Below are 13327 nucleotides of genomic sequence, written 5' to 3'. Positions count from 1 at the left end.
AGTTGATCATCTTTCTGCCTCAGTTGTGCCCAGTGGGTAAATTTACTGGGTTTGGAATAAAAGAGTGGTTTTAAAACAATTAACTGAAGCTTTTTCATTTTCTTTTTGTATACAATTATGTATATGGAATGTCCACAGTACAAATGAAATAGTGGTTAAAGTGAAGATTTGCTGAATTTGTCATAAATACGCGAGTGTGAGCTGGTGTGGAGACACCAACCTGTGCCAATACAGAGAGGTGGCCCAAGCAAAAATAAAGGAGTAGTACGGTGTTCAGCATTTAGTCACTAAATAACACACATTACAAAGTTATACAACTTTGTAATGTGTGTTAAGGGAATGGCCCTTTCCTGTGTTCCCCCCACACCGGAAGTGTGATGCCATATACTCACCGAATCACTGTTGACCCCAGCCGCCATCTTGGGTTGAACATGTCATCTTCAGGAGGCCGGACGGACCGCTCCAGCCCTTTCATGCCGTCCCCCTCCAGGGCGTCATCAGCTGCTCAGCCGCGATTGGCTGAGCTGGAGTGGTCCGGCCTGCCTCCTGAAGATGACATGTTTGACACAAGATGGCGGCCAGGGTCAACAGTGATTCAGTGAGTATACGGCATCACACTTCCGGGGTGGGGGTAACACGAGGAAGGGGGACATTCACTTAAATAACACGCATTACAAAGTTATATAACTTTGTAATGTGTGTTATTTAGTGAATAAATGTTGAACACCGCACTACCCCTTTAACTTGTCCCTGATCCATAGGATAGGGGACAAGTAACAGGCCACAAGAGGTCCGACCTCAGTATCCCCCACTCCCTCGCCAATCTCTGTATGGGGCCCCCGGCTTTTTTGTTATGAATACAGACACAGTTACAGCATGTGACCTATGGTTCTATTCATTCTAATGGAGCCACTGGAAAGAGCCACTTACTAACTTACTCGGCTCTTTCCCGTGGATCCACAGGAATGAATAGAACCGCAGGTCCCATACCGTACCCACGGCAGTATTCATAACAAGAAGCCATATTGTCTACATAGCATATTTTGTTTCTCTTGTGTTTTGTTTGTTTTTGTGGGGTACGAAGGTCGGACCCTCCGCGATATCTTACTTGCCCCTATCCTGTGAATAGGGGACAAGTTAATTTTGCCCAGACAACCTTTTCAAAGTACAGGGCTACATGAATCAGAAAACAGTCTTTTTATAGTAATAGAGTACTGTTACCTGGCATATTACAAAAAGTACCTATGAGCTGGAATTTCAATATAAAACCCCCCAGAACACACACACACTAATTTTAAAGAGCTCTATGTCTTCATTCATCTGTCGCAGAAGTTGCATGAAGCCTGTCATTAATTTCATGCTGTACAAACTACAGGCAGCATAAAACCGGGAAAGACTCCCTTATTGCAGCGGTCTGTGGTTCACTTTGAAATGCTTGCAACATTTCAAAAGAGACTAAAAATTCTCTGAGATTGGGTCAACCATTTGTGAGTATAAAAAGGCTGCAGACATGAAGAGTATTTTTGTAACAATGAGGGTGAGGGGCTGTTTCATTCCTATAGAGCGGCTGTAAAGAGCCAAGTAAGCACTTTTCGGCTTACTCTGCTCTTTCTGGCAACGCCATAGGAATTAATAGAGCCGCCATAAAGAGCGAAGTAGACAGGATCCCTTTAACTTCAGCTTAAAGGGGGCTGTTTCTGATGACAGGTTCCCTTTAACCCTAGCTTAAAGGCATATTCCACTCACGTAAAACATTGTTGAATTATTTCCCCTCCTGGAGACTTACAATTTCTTCCATTCTTGTCATTACCTTTTAGTCTCCTTATCCCAGTTCTGAGTCTGCAGCTTTCTACTAAAGACACAGAAAACATATGTAATTAGCTTTCTCGCCAGCTGTATTGGCAACCTGTAATACGGGGAGAATTAATCACAGTGAAGCCATCAGCGATTTAGGAATTAGGAAGTGCATAGAAAGACGGCCAGGGACTTGTTTATATGAGCCATCTCTGAAGAGAGACGAAAGGTTGGGAAGACAGAGAGAACAGCTCACACACAGTTTTCTAAGTCTTCTGCACAAAGCAGGAGGCTCAGAAATGACAGAAGGAGACTGAAAAGAAAATAATAAGCATGGAAGGAATTGGTAGTCTTCAGGATGATTCAATGGGTATTTTATGGAATATGGAAGCCTGAGAAGCAAATGGGAGTCTGGGAAGTACGGATGAGAATGAAGAGGAGCTGCAGCAGCTGTGACAGTGATTACTATCTGGGAGCTGAATGCTGAACATTATAATGTAGAGGGTGGACTGTGTGAGGGGAAGTACAGAGAAGAATTCTTCCCCCCTAAACATACAGAAAATGCTTCTCACCTGTGCCCTACATTTCCAGTGTGTCCATCCTCCTCCTCTGCCCTTCTCACCTAGAGTCTTCTCTCATTCCCCCCTAAACTACTACACCCTTGGGTTACACAGTGGTTTGGGCTATAATAGGAGATATGGGACTATAAATTGCTGTCTCGCTATGCAGGGGATCATGCTGTGTTAAGTTAAATGGGCACTGTCACAACAACAAAAAAATCTGAATGTTTGCCCCAGGTGCAGGAAAGGCTAGCTACGCCTCTGAGTAGAGCACGCATGCACCCCCCGCTGCATTCATTCTCTATAGAACAATGGAAACAGTTGCACGCTGTACCCCCATAATAAATAGAATGGCGGTGTGCATGCGTATCCCACTGCATCTGTATCGCATTCTATCGAGAAACTTACAACATGCAAAAAGCCCTTTAAGGTAGGTTTGTTGCAGAATTCTGTGTGACTAAAAATCTGCCAGAAGCCGCCTTGTATAGTGTAGTCCTGCAGTGAGGGGGAGAGCAGCGCTCAGCAGCAGCTTCTAGAGAAGGGCAGGGGTGCTAGTACAACATGACAATGACACAAACACTATTATTGGGATCCTTTAGTAACAGGAGATTTCCAGTGACTGACCAGACTGACCCAATCTAATCCAATTTCTAGCTGAAAGTAATACCAGTATGCCAAGCTGGGCTGGATTGTGTCACCAACAGTGACCAGACATCTAGCAATGTAGCAACACGACAGGCCACGTCCTGGCACCAGGGCTCCATGTGGCCAGCTCTGAGGAGAAGGCTGGCACCACTGCGAGTCACGGACGGAGACTTCCCCACACACTGCTACCAGCCCTTCCTGGCGTCACATGTCCCGGCACTGTACCCGTCCAAGGCTGACAGGCTGTACAAGTAGGACACAGCAAACCTGAGGCTCACGGATCAGCAGCGGCACTTACCGTGAGTCAGGACTGCGCCCGGTCACCGCGATCATACAGCCCACTCACTGCTCGACTCTACTTCTCCGAGAACTACCGGCTGTCACAGTGCCAACATACTATACCCTCCCACTGCAACTGCGCATGTCTGCTGGGAACTCCGTGTTATCGGGAGAAACGCAGCAGCTTGTGACTGGATGTGGTGAAATAGCGGGGGAAATTCAGCTAAATAACGTGGGAAGTTTATCTAAATAAGAGTAAACTAATAGCCATCATACAGAAGTGAATAGAGAAAATAATACTGCCACACTGTAAGTAAATAAAGCAATGAAAACCACTATACAATAAACAATATCACCATAATGTAACACTACAACCAACAACCAAAACAGTATGGTCTGTAGCTAAAAAGTAAAACCGCCCAGAGGTGTAACTAGAAATGGCTGGCCCCATAGGAAACTTTCCCCCCACCCCCACCTTGCACCATTTAAAAGGATCTACATAGATTACAGTTTTTCATGCCTAATAACACCATATACTTAAAGGCCAAAATCTTTTTTTTTAAATGTTATTTCATAAGCAAAGTTATTCAAATTCCCAATGTACGCTAATTATGGGAAATGCACATATAGTGCTGTTTCCCCCAATTTAGTAGATTCAATTTCTCTAAAAAAATAAAAAAAAATAAAAGTGATATATTGAAAAATAATAACAAATAGGTAATTAATCATGGGCCCTCCCCTTGATACAGCCAGAGTATATAGTACAAACAATCCCCCCCCCCCCCCCTGGTGGCTGCCCGATCACACCAGCCCCCTCCCGTCCAGCCCGGTGAGCTCTCCTTAGCTCCCTTCTATGATGGTCCCTGCCACCTCTCTCCCGCCCCATCCAGCAAGGTGCCTCCTTAGTGATATGAGTGCTCCTTATCTACCATCCTGTATCGGCCCCTGCCGCCTCCCTCCCGCTGCAGTAATTGATCAGGTTCAGCACTTTGCGGTAGGGAGCGGAGCAGCGCTGAAAGGCTGTCGGCTTGATTAGCCCTATGTCTTTCGATTTCTCTCCCTCTTGTTGCATAAATGCCTGCTGTGATCCATCACTCCTCTACACACACAGCCAACTGCCCATCTCCAGAAAGTAGCTCACCCTATATAGGGGGGGGGGAGGGAGAGGTTCTGACATCACAGTGGGGCTTGCAGGTGATTGGATGGCTGCAAGAGATTATGGATAATCCCTTGCTCCCGTCAAGTGACAGTACTGTAAACTAACATGTGCGACTGCTATCGCTACCCCCATGTTTACTACATTTTGGAATTTATACAGTAAGGTAATTAAATAATGCTAAACAACACAGAGGATCAGAGCTGGCACTGCTAATCACTCTTGCACAAAAAATTAGACATAAGCAGTATATCCAGTAAAAGAAAAAAATCAGATAAAGTCCTTATTGCGTTGCTCAACTTTAAAGAAAAAAACTTGATGATGCTTGATCATAATACGTATGTGAAGAAAAAAATGGCACAAATTAAATTCAAAACATGCTTGACTTTATTCCAATGGTGACACAGGTAGAGAGTACAGTGTGCTATGTGGTGTTATAGGTAGAGAATACAGTGTACTATGTGGTGTTACAGGTAGAGAATACAGAGTGCTGTGTGGTGTTACAGATAGAGAATATAGTGTGCTGTGTGGTGTTACAGGTAGAGAATACAGTGTGATGTTACAGGTAGAGAATACAGTGTGGTGTTACAGGTAGAGAATACAGTGTGCTGTGTGGTGTTACAGGTAGAGAATACAGTGTGGTGTTACAGGTAGAGAATACAGTGTGCTGTGTGGTGTTACAGGTAGAGAATACAGCATACTGTGTGGTGTTACAGGTAGTAACAATGTGCTGTGTTGTGTTACAGGTAGAGAATACAGCATGCTATGTGGTGTTACAGGTAGAGAATACAGCGCACTGTGTGGTGTTACAGGTAGAGAATACAGTGTGCTGTGTGGTGTTATAGGTAGAGAATACAGCGTGCTATGTGGTGTTACAGGTAGAGAATACAGCGCACTGTGTGGTGTTACAGGTAGAGAATACAGTGTGCTGTATGGTGTTACAGGTAGAGAATACAGTGTGCTGTATGGTGTTACAGGTAGAGAATACAACGTGCTGTGTGGTGTTACAGGTAGAGAATACAGTGTGCTGTGTGGTGTTACAGGTAGAGAATACAGTGTGCTGTGTGGTGTTACAGGTAGAGAATACATTGTAATGTGTGGTGTTACAGGTAGAGAATACAGTGTACTGTGTGGTGTTACAGGTAGAGAATACAGTGTGCTGTGTGGTGTTACAGGTAGAGAATACAGTGTACTGTGTGTTGTTACAGGTAGAGAATACAGTGTGCTGTGTGGTGTTACAGGTATAGAATACAGCATGCTGTGTGGTGTTACAGGTAGAGAATACAGTGTGCTGTGTGGTGTTAAAGGTAGAGAATACAGTGTGCTGTGTGATGTTACAGGGAGAGAATACAGTGTGCTGTGTGATGTTACAGGTAGAGAATACAGTGTGCTGTGTGGTGTTACAGGTAGAGAATACAGTGTGCTGTGTGGTGTTACAGGTAGAGAATACAGTGTGCTGTGTGGTGCTACAGGTAGAGAATACTGTGTGCTGTGTGGTGTTACAGGTAGAGAATACAGTGTGCTGTGTTACAGGTAGAGAATACAGCATGCTGTGTGGTGTTACAGGTAGAGAATACAGCGTGCTGTGTGGTGTTACAGGTAGAGAATACATCACGCTGTGTAGTGTTACAGGTAGAGAATAAAGCATGCTGTGTGGTGTGACAGGTAGAGAATACAGTGTACTGTGTGGTGTGACAGGTAGAGAATACAGCGTGCTGTGTGGTGTTATAGGTTGAGAATATAGTGTCACAAATTACTAAGTAAAGAGGAGAACTCGGCACTACTGCTCCCGTATGTATGCAATCACTGTTTTAATAGACACGTCTGAGCCATACTGTTGGGGGTGCTCTATTGTCAAACATCCAAGTTCAACTCAATCTATGAAAAATAAAGAAATAGGCACTTACCCCGGTATGACAACTCTTCCTTATTTCAAAATTTCTCCATTAAAAACAGCAGGGAGAGGGAGCAGTGTGCTGTGTAATGTTACAGGTAGAGAATACAGTGTGCTGTGTGGTGTTACAGGTAGAGAATACAGTGTGCTGTGTGGTGTTACAGGTAGAGAATACAGCGTGCTGTGTGGTGTTACAGGTAGAGAATACAGTGTGCTGTGTGGTGTTACAGGTAGAGAATACAGTGCTGTGTGGTGTTACAGGTAGAGAATACAGCATGCTGTGTGGTGTTACAGGTAGAGAATACAGCGTGCTGTGTAATGTTACAGGTAGAGAATACAGCGTGCTGTGTGGTGTGTGACAGGTAGAGAATACAGTGTGCTGTGTGGTGTTACAGGTAGAGAATACAGTGTGCTGTGTGGTGTGACAGGTAGATAATACAGTGTGCTGTGTGGTGTTACAGGTAGAGAATACAGCGTGCTGTGTGGTGTTACATGTAGAGAATACAGTGTGCTGTGTGGTGTTACAGGTAGAGAGTACAGTGTGCTGTGTGGTGTTACAGGTAGAGAATACAGCGCGCTGTGTGGTGTTATAGGTAGAGAATACAGCGTGCTGTGTGGTGTTACAGGTAGAGAATACAGTGTGCTGTGTGGTGTTACAGGTAGAGAATACAGCGTGCTGTGTGGTGTTACAGGTAGAGAATAAAGCGTGCTGTTTGGTGTGACAGGTAGAGAATACAGCGTGCTGTGTGGTGTGACAGGTAGAGAATACAGCGTGCTGTGTGGTGTGACAGGTAGAGAATACATCACGCTGTGTGGTGTTACAGGTAGAGAATAAAGCATGCTGTGTGGTGTGACAGGTAGAGAATACAGTGTACTGTGTGGTGTTACAGGTAGAGAATATAGCGTGCTGTGTAGTGTTACAGGTAGAGAATAAAGCATGCTGTGTGGTGTGACAGGTAGAGAATACAGTGTGCTGTGTGGTGTTACAGGTAGAGAATACAGTGTGCTGTGTGGTGTTATAGGTAGAGAATATAGTGTCACAAATTACCAAGTAAAGAGGAGAACTCGGCACTACTGCTCCCGTATGTATGCAATCACTGTTTTAATAGACACGTCTGAGCCATACTGTTGGGGGGTGCTCTATTGTCAAACATCCAAGTCTAACTCAATCTATGAAAAATAAAGAAATAGGCACTTACCCCGGTATGACAACTCTTCCTTATTTCAAAATTTCTCCATTAAAAACTGCAGGGAGAGGGAGCAGTGTGCTGTGTAATGTTACAGGTAGAGAATACAGTGTGCTGTGTGATGTTACAGGTAGAGAATACAGTGTGCTGTGTGGTGTTACAGGAAGAGAATACAGCGTGCTGTGTGGTGTTACAGGTAGAGAATACAGTGTGCTGTGTAATGTTACAGGTAGAGAATACAGTGTGCTGTGTGATGTTACAGGTAGAGAATACAGTGTGCTGTGTGGTGTTACAGGTAGAGAATACAGTGTGCTGTGTGGTGTTACAGGTAGAAAATACAGCGTGGTGTGTGGTGTTACAGGTAGAGAATACAGTGTTGTGTGTAGGTGTTACAGGTAGAGAATACAGTGTGGTGTTACAGGTAGAGAATAGTGTGGTGTTACAGGCAGAGAATACAGTGTGCTGTGTGGTGTTACAGGTAGAGAATACAGCGTGCTGTGTGGTGTTACAGGTAGAGAATACAGCGTGCTGTGTGGTGTTACAGGTAGAGAATACAGCATGCTATGTGGTGTTACAGGTAAAGAATACATTGTGCTGTGTGATGTTACAGGTAGAGAATAGTGTTGATCAAACTGTTCGAGAAAAGTTAAGTTCGAGTCAAACATCTCGATTTTCTTGAACTCGAACTGAACCAAACTCTTTGCTGTTCGTTCGAGTCAGTGTTCGAGTTTCAGTTAGCGTTCTAGTGCCTTTCTGCCAGACAATCTGTGCAGAGCACATTGAAGTGTCAGAAACATCATTGCTGCAGTGTAGAGGTCTCATTGGCTGCTAAAAACACATGACCATCTCATTTTACCCTGTACAAATCTCCCACCTTACCAGCACCAAAGCAACCCCAGACCCCTTTTACCCTGTACAAATCTCCCACCTTACCAGCACCAAAGCAACCCCAGACCATCACATTACCTCCACTATGCTTAACAGATGGCGTCAGGCATTCTTCCAGCATCTTTTCATTTGTTCTGCATCTCACAAACGTTCTTCTTTGTGATCCAAACACCTCAAACTTGGATTCATCCGTCCACAACACTTTTTTCCAGTCTTCCTCTGTCCAATGTCTGTGTTCTTTTGCCCATCTTAATCTTTGTCTTTTATTGGCCAGTCTCAGATATGGCCTTTTCTTTGCCACTTTGCCCTGAAGCCCAAAATCCCGCAGCCGCCTTTTCACTGTAGATGTTGACACTGGTGTTTTGCGGGTACTATTTAATGAAGATGCCAGTTGGGGACCTGTGAGGCGTCTGTTTCTCAAACTAGAGACTCTAATGTGCTTATCTTCTTGGTTAGTTGTGCAATGCGGCCTCCCATTTCTTTTTCTACTCTGGTTAGAGCCTGTTTGTGCTGTCCTCTGAAGGGAGTAGTACACACCGTTGGAGGAAATCTTCAATTTCTTAGCAATTTCTTGCATGGAATACCCTTCATTTCCAAGAACAAGAATAGACTGTCGAGTTTCAGATGAAAGTTCACTTTTTCTGGCCATTTTGAGCGTTTAATTGACCCCACAAATGTGATGCTCAGGAAGGTCAGTTTTGTAGCTTCTGTAACGAGCTAGACTGTTTTCAGATGTGTGAACATGATTGCACAAGGGTTTTCTAATCATCAATTAGCCTTCTGAGCCAATGAGCAAACACATTGTACCATTAGAACACTGGAGTGATAGTTGCTGGAAATGCCTCTATACACCTATGTAGATATTGCACCAACAACCAGACATTTGCAGCTAGAATAGTCATTTTCCACATTATCAATGTATAGAGTGTATTTGTTTAAAGTTAGGACTAGTTTAAAGGGAACCTGTCACCCCCCGTGCTGGAGTGACAGGCTCCCGACCCCCCGTTAGAGCCCCCTATACTTACCTAATCCCGCCGGGTCCCGCTTCTGGAGGTGGTCGGGTGACGGAGATCTCAGCCGCTGCAGCCCGGTGCGCGCGCTGAGAGATGAGTCCAACGCTCATAGAGAATGACGGCGCGCTGGACTCTCCTCTCATTCTCTATGGGTGTTGGACTCATCTCTCAGCGCGCGCGTCGGGCTGCAGCGGCTGAGATCTTCATCACCCGACCACCTCCAGAAGCGGGACCCGGCGGGATTAGGTGAGTATATGGGGCTCTAACGGGGGTCGGGAGCCTGTCACCCCGACACGGGGGGTGACAGGTTCCCTTTAAAGTTATCTTCATTGAAAAGTACAGTGCTTTTCCTTAAAAAATAAGGACATTTCAATGTGACCCCAAACTTTTGAACAGTAGTGTATATATATATATATTTATATATATATATATATATATATATATATATATATATATACCGTGTGTTACTTTCATACAGATATATGTACACACCGTGTTTTGTTGTCATACAGATTTATATATACACATCGTGTGCTATTGTCATACAGATATATATATATATATATATATATACACCATGTGTTATATATATATATATATATATATATACAAAAAGCTCGCAGCACTCGGGTAACTTGTGTATGGGTGCCAGCTGTCCCACCTCGGTCCAAGCGGCGGAATAGATAAGCTAAATATCAAACAACTGCAGCACTCCAGAAGTGTGATCCGTGCAAAGATTTATTGGCTCATAACAACAAACAGTGACGTTTCAGACCCGTCAATAGGGTCCTTTCTCAAGCAAGTCACTTGCTTGAGAAAGGACCCTATTGACAGGTCTGAAACGTCGCTGTTTGTTGTTATGAGCCAATAAACCTTTGCACGGATCACACTTCTGGAGTCCTGCAGTCATTTGATATTTAGCATATATATATATATATATATATATATATATATATATATATATATACATACACACACACACATACACCGTGTGTTATTGTCATACAGATATATACCCAGAAAATAGTATAAAGAGTGTATTTTCACAGGTTTATTCCCCCCCCCCCCCCAAAAAAAAAAAAAAAAAAAAAATTGCATTAATAAATAGCCCACCCATAGCTTTTCATCTTTCCAATGGCAAAGCTGGGTAACCCCATTATACTACCTACTATACATGATGCTAGGAAAGCTGGGTGACCGCCGTTATACTGACTACTATTCAAAATGCTGGGAAAGCTGGGTCAGGGCCGGCCTCAGCACCTGGCATATTCGGGCAAGTGCCGGGGCCTACGGCCGCTCAAGGGGCCCCCGACACTTGCCCGAGCAGTGAGCCAGACGCCCGCCGCATTACCGACCCCCCGGACACCCGGGGGGGCGGGTGCTGCCGACCCCAAGTCCGGGGGAGGGCTGGAGGGGCTGGGGAAGGATCTGCCATGTTTGCTACACTGGGGAAGGACCTGTGGTGATGTCATAAGGGGGCGGGGCTGATAACGGGAGAGGATGCAGGTGGATGAAGGACCTGTGATCATTGTCATGTGACATGAGGGGGCGGGGCTCACTTATTCCTTCCTTCTGTGCTGTGAGTTTTAGTACTCTTCTTATATCTCCTTCTGTAATGGCCTCTGATCTCCCATAATAACAGGCTGTCCATGCTGGGAGTTGTAGTACTCTTATATCTCCTTCTGTAATGGCCTCTGATCTCCCATAATAACATGCTGTCCATGCTGGGAGTTGTAGTACTCCTCTTATATCTCCTTCTGTAATGGCCTCTGATCTCCCATAATAACAGGCTGTCCATGCTGGGAGTTGTAGTACTCCTCTTATATCTCCTCCTGTAATGGTCTCTGATCTCCCATAGTAACAGGCTGGATATTTTGGGAGTTGTAGTCCTCCTCTTATATCTCCTCTGATCTCCCATAATAACAGGCTGTCCATGCTGGGAGTTGTAGTACTCCTCTTATATCTCCTCCTGTAATGGTCTCTGATCTCCCATAGTAACAGGCTGGATATTTTGGGAGTTGTAGTCCTCCTCTTATATCTCCTCTGATCTCCCATAATAACAGGCTGTCCATGCTGGGAGTTGTAGTCCTCCTCTTATATCTCTTCCTGTGATGTCCTCTGATCTCCCATAATAACAGGCTGGACATGCTGGGAGTTGTAGTCCTACTATATCTCCTCCTGTGATGTCCTCTGATCTCCCATAATAACAGGCTGGACACGCTGGGAGTTGTAGTTCCCCCTGGTATACCTCATGTAATGCCTCCTGATTGTAACTCCATTCTAGCCTGCTCTATGGTGAACAGACTAGAATACAGACTCCAGGGGGACGACCTCCTTCTAGCACCTCCATTCTAGTTTCATCCCTTCGTGGATCCGATCTCACCAACAGGCGCAGAGCGATGACGTCATCACGCCTGCTTGTGGATCCACAAGGCGCACACAAGGGAGAAGAGGACCCGTCCCCCGGATTAGTGAGTATGATTTTATTTTTTTATTTTCTTGTGTTGAGGGAGATCAGGGGGCATTTCTATGGGGCAGAGCAGGGGGCATTTCTATGGGGCAGAGCAGGGGGCATTACTATGGGGACAGAGCAGGGGGCATTACTATGGGGGCAGGGGGCATTACTATGGAGGCAGGTGGCATTACTATGGGGGCAGGGGACATTACTATGGGGGCAGGGGACATTACTATGGGGCAGAGCAGGGGGCATCTACTATGGGGGCATGGCAGGGGGCATTACTATGGGGACAGAGTGCATTATTACTATATGGAGGGCACAGCATTGGGACATTATTACTATATGGAGGGCACAGCATGGGGACAATATTACTATATGGGGGGCACAGCACGGGACCTACAAACCTCCTTACTTTACTGCACATGACACCAAACAGCGGAGTTACTACTGTATGAAAGCCTATGGGTGGGAAAAATGGAAGGAAGTTGCTGGAAATGTGCGGAGTCTAAGATGTTTGTCTGACAGGTCCTGAAGAGATGAATTGTAGCTGGAAGAAATCATCATGGTGGTCTGGGCCAGATGGAGAGGAAACGGAGAGCGATCGCCTCAGATCAAAGGAGACGTCACCTGTGAGTTACTGAATTACATTTTTCTTTCGGTATTTTGTCAAACTTTATTTGGTAGGTGTGCCCTGAGGTGTGCTATACAAAGGGGCCCGTTGAGGCTCTCTCGCCCAAGGGCCCACAAAAACCTGGAGCCGGCCCTGAGCTGGGTGACCGCCATTATACTGACTACTATACAAAATGCTAGAAAAGCTGGGTGACCTCCATTATACTGACTACTATACAAGATTCTGGAAAGCTGAGTGACCTCCATTATACTGAATACTATACAGGATGCTGGGAAAGCTGAGTGACCTCCATTATACTGAATACTATACAGGATGCTGGGAAAGCTGAGTGACCTCCATTATACTGATTTCTATACAACATGCTAGAAAAGCTAGCATCATATCGAACATCTCCCATTGTTTTTAATGGTGTTCGAGTTTGAGTTGAACCTTGAACCAAACACCACTACTGTTCGATGTTCGGCTTGAAGTCAAACATTTTCATGTTCGATCACTAGTAGAGAATACAGCGTGCTGTGTGATGTTACAGGTAGAGAATACAGCACTCTGTGTGGTGTTACAGGTAGAGAATACAGCGGCTGTGCGGTGTTACAGGTAGAGAATACAGCATGCTTGAGGCCAAAATCCACTGTGTCCTTAAAGGGTTGATAAATGTGTAGTAAAATAGTGCCATTGTGGCTGTGATTCTGGCAAAATAGAACTGTTTTACTGCAATTGTGTAATTCGCTGTAAAATAGAAAAATCACTACAAAAACTCATTAAAAATGCACTATAAACTTTATGTGTGAACACTGCCTAAGGGATGGTAGGGTAGTGAGGAGG

At 44.9% G+C, this 13327-nt stretch overlaps 1 protein-coding gene across 6 annotated transcripts in view; it reads right to left on the bottom strand.

Moving 5' to 3' along the window:
- NOD1 (nucleotide binding oligomerization domain containing 1) overlaps positions 1-3384 on the bottom strand; it is an 83877-nt gene extending 80493 nt beyond the window's left edge. Inside the window, exons 1-2 of one of the 6 annotated variants that reach the window (XM_069960281.1) lie at positions 3298-3384; positions 1787-1852 (exon numbers count right to left, since the gene is read on the bottom strand). The gene's annotated coding sequence lies outside the window, so the exon portion shown is untranslated. Of the gene's footprint in view, positions 1-1786; positions 1853-3021; positions 3101-3297 lie in introns of those variants that run through there. The other 5 variants (XM_069960280.1, XM_069960284.1, XM_069960283.1 and 2 more) reach the window with 5 other exon arrangements.
- Positions 3385-13327: the final 9943 nt, after the last annotated feature.

This window comes from Dendropsophus ebraccatus, chromosome 2, assembly GCF_027789765.1.
Source record: "Dendropsophus ebraccatus isolate aDenEbr1 chromosome 2, aDenEbr1.pat, whole genome shotgun sequence".
In the NCBI taxonomy this organism is placed as follows: Eukaryota; Metazoa; Chordata; class Amphibia; order Anura; family Hylidae; genus Dendropsophus; species Dendropsophus ebraccatus.
The sequence above is the reverse complement of the archived record's forward strand: the minus strand, read 5'-3'. Positions and strand labels throughout refer to the sequence as shown.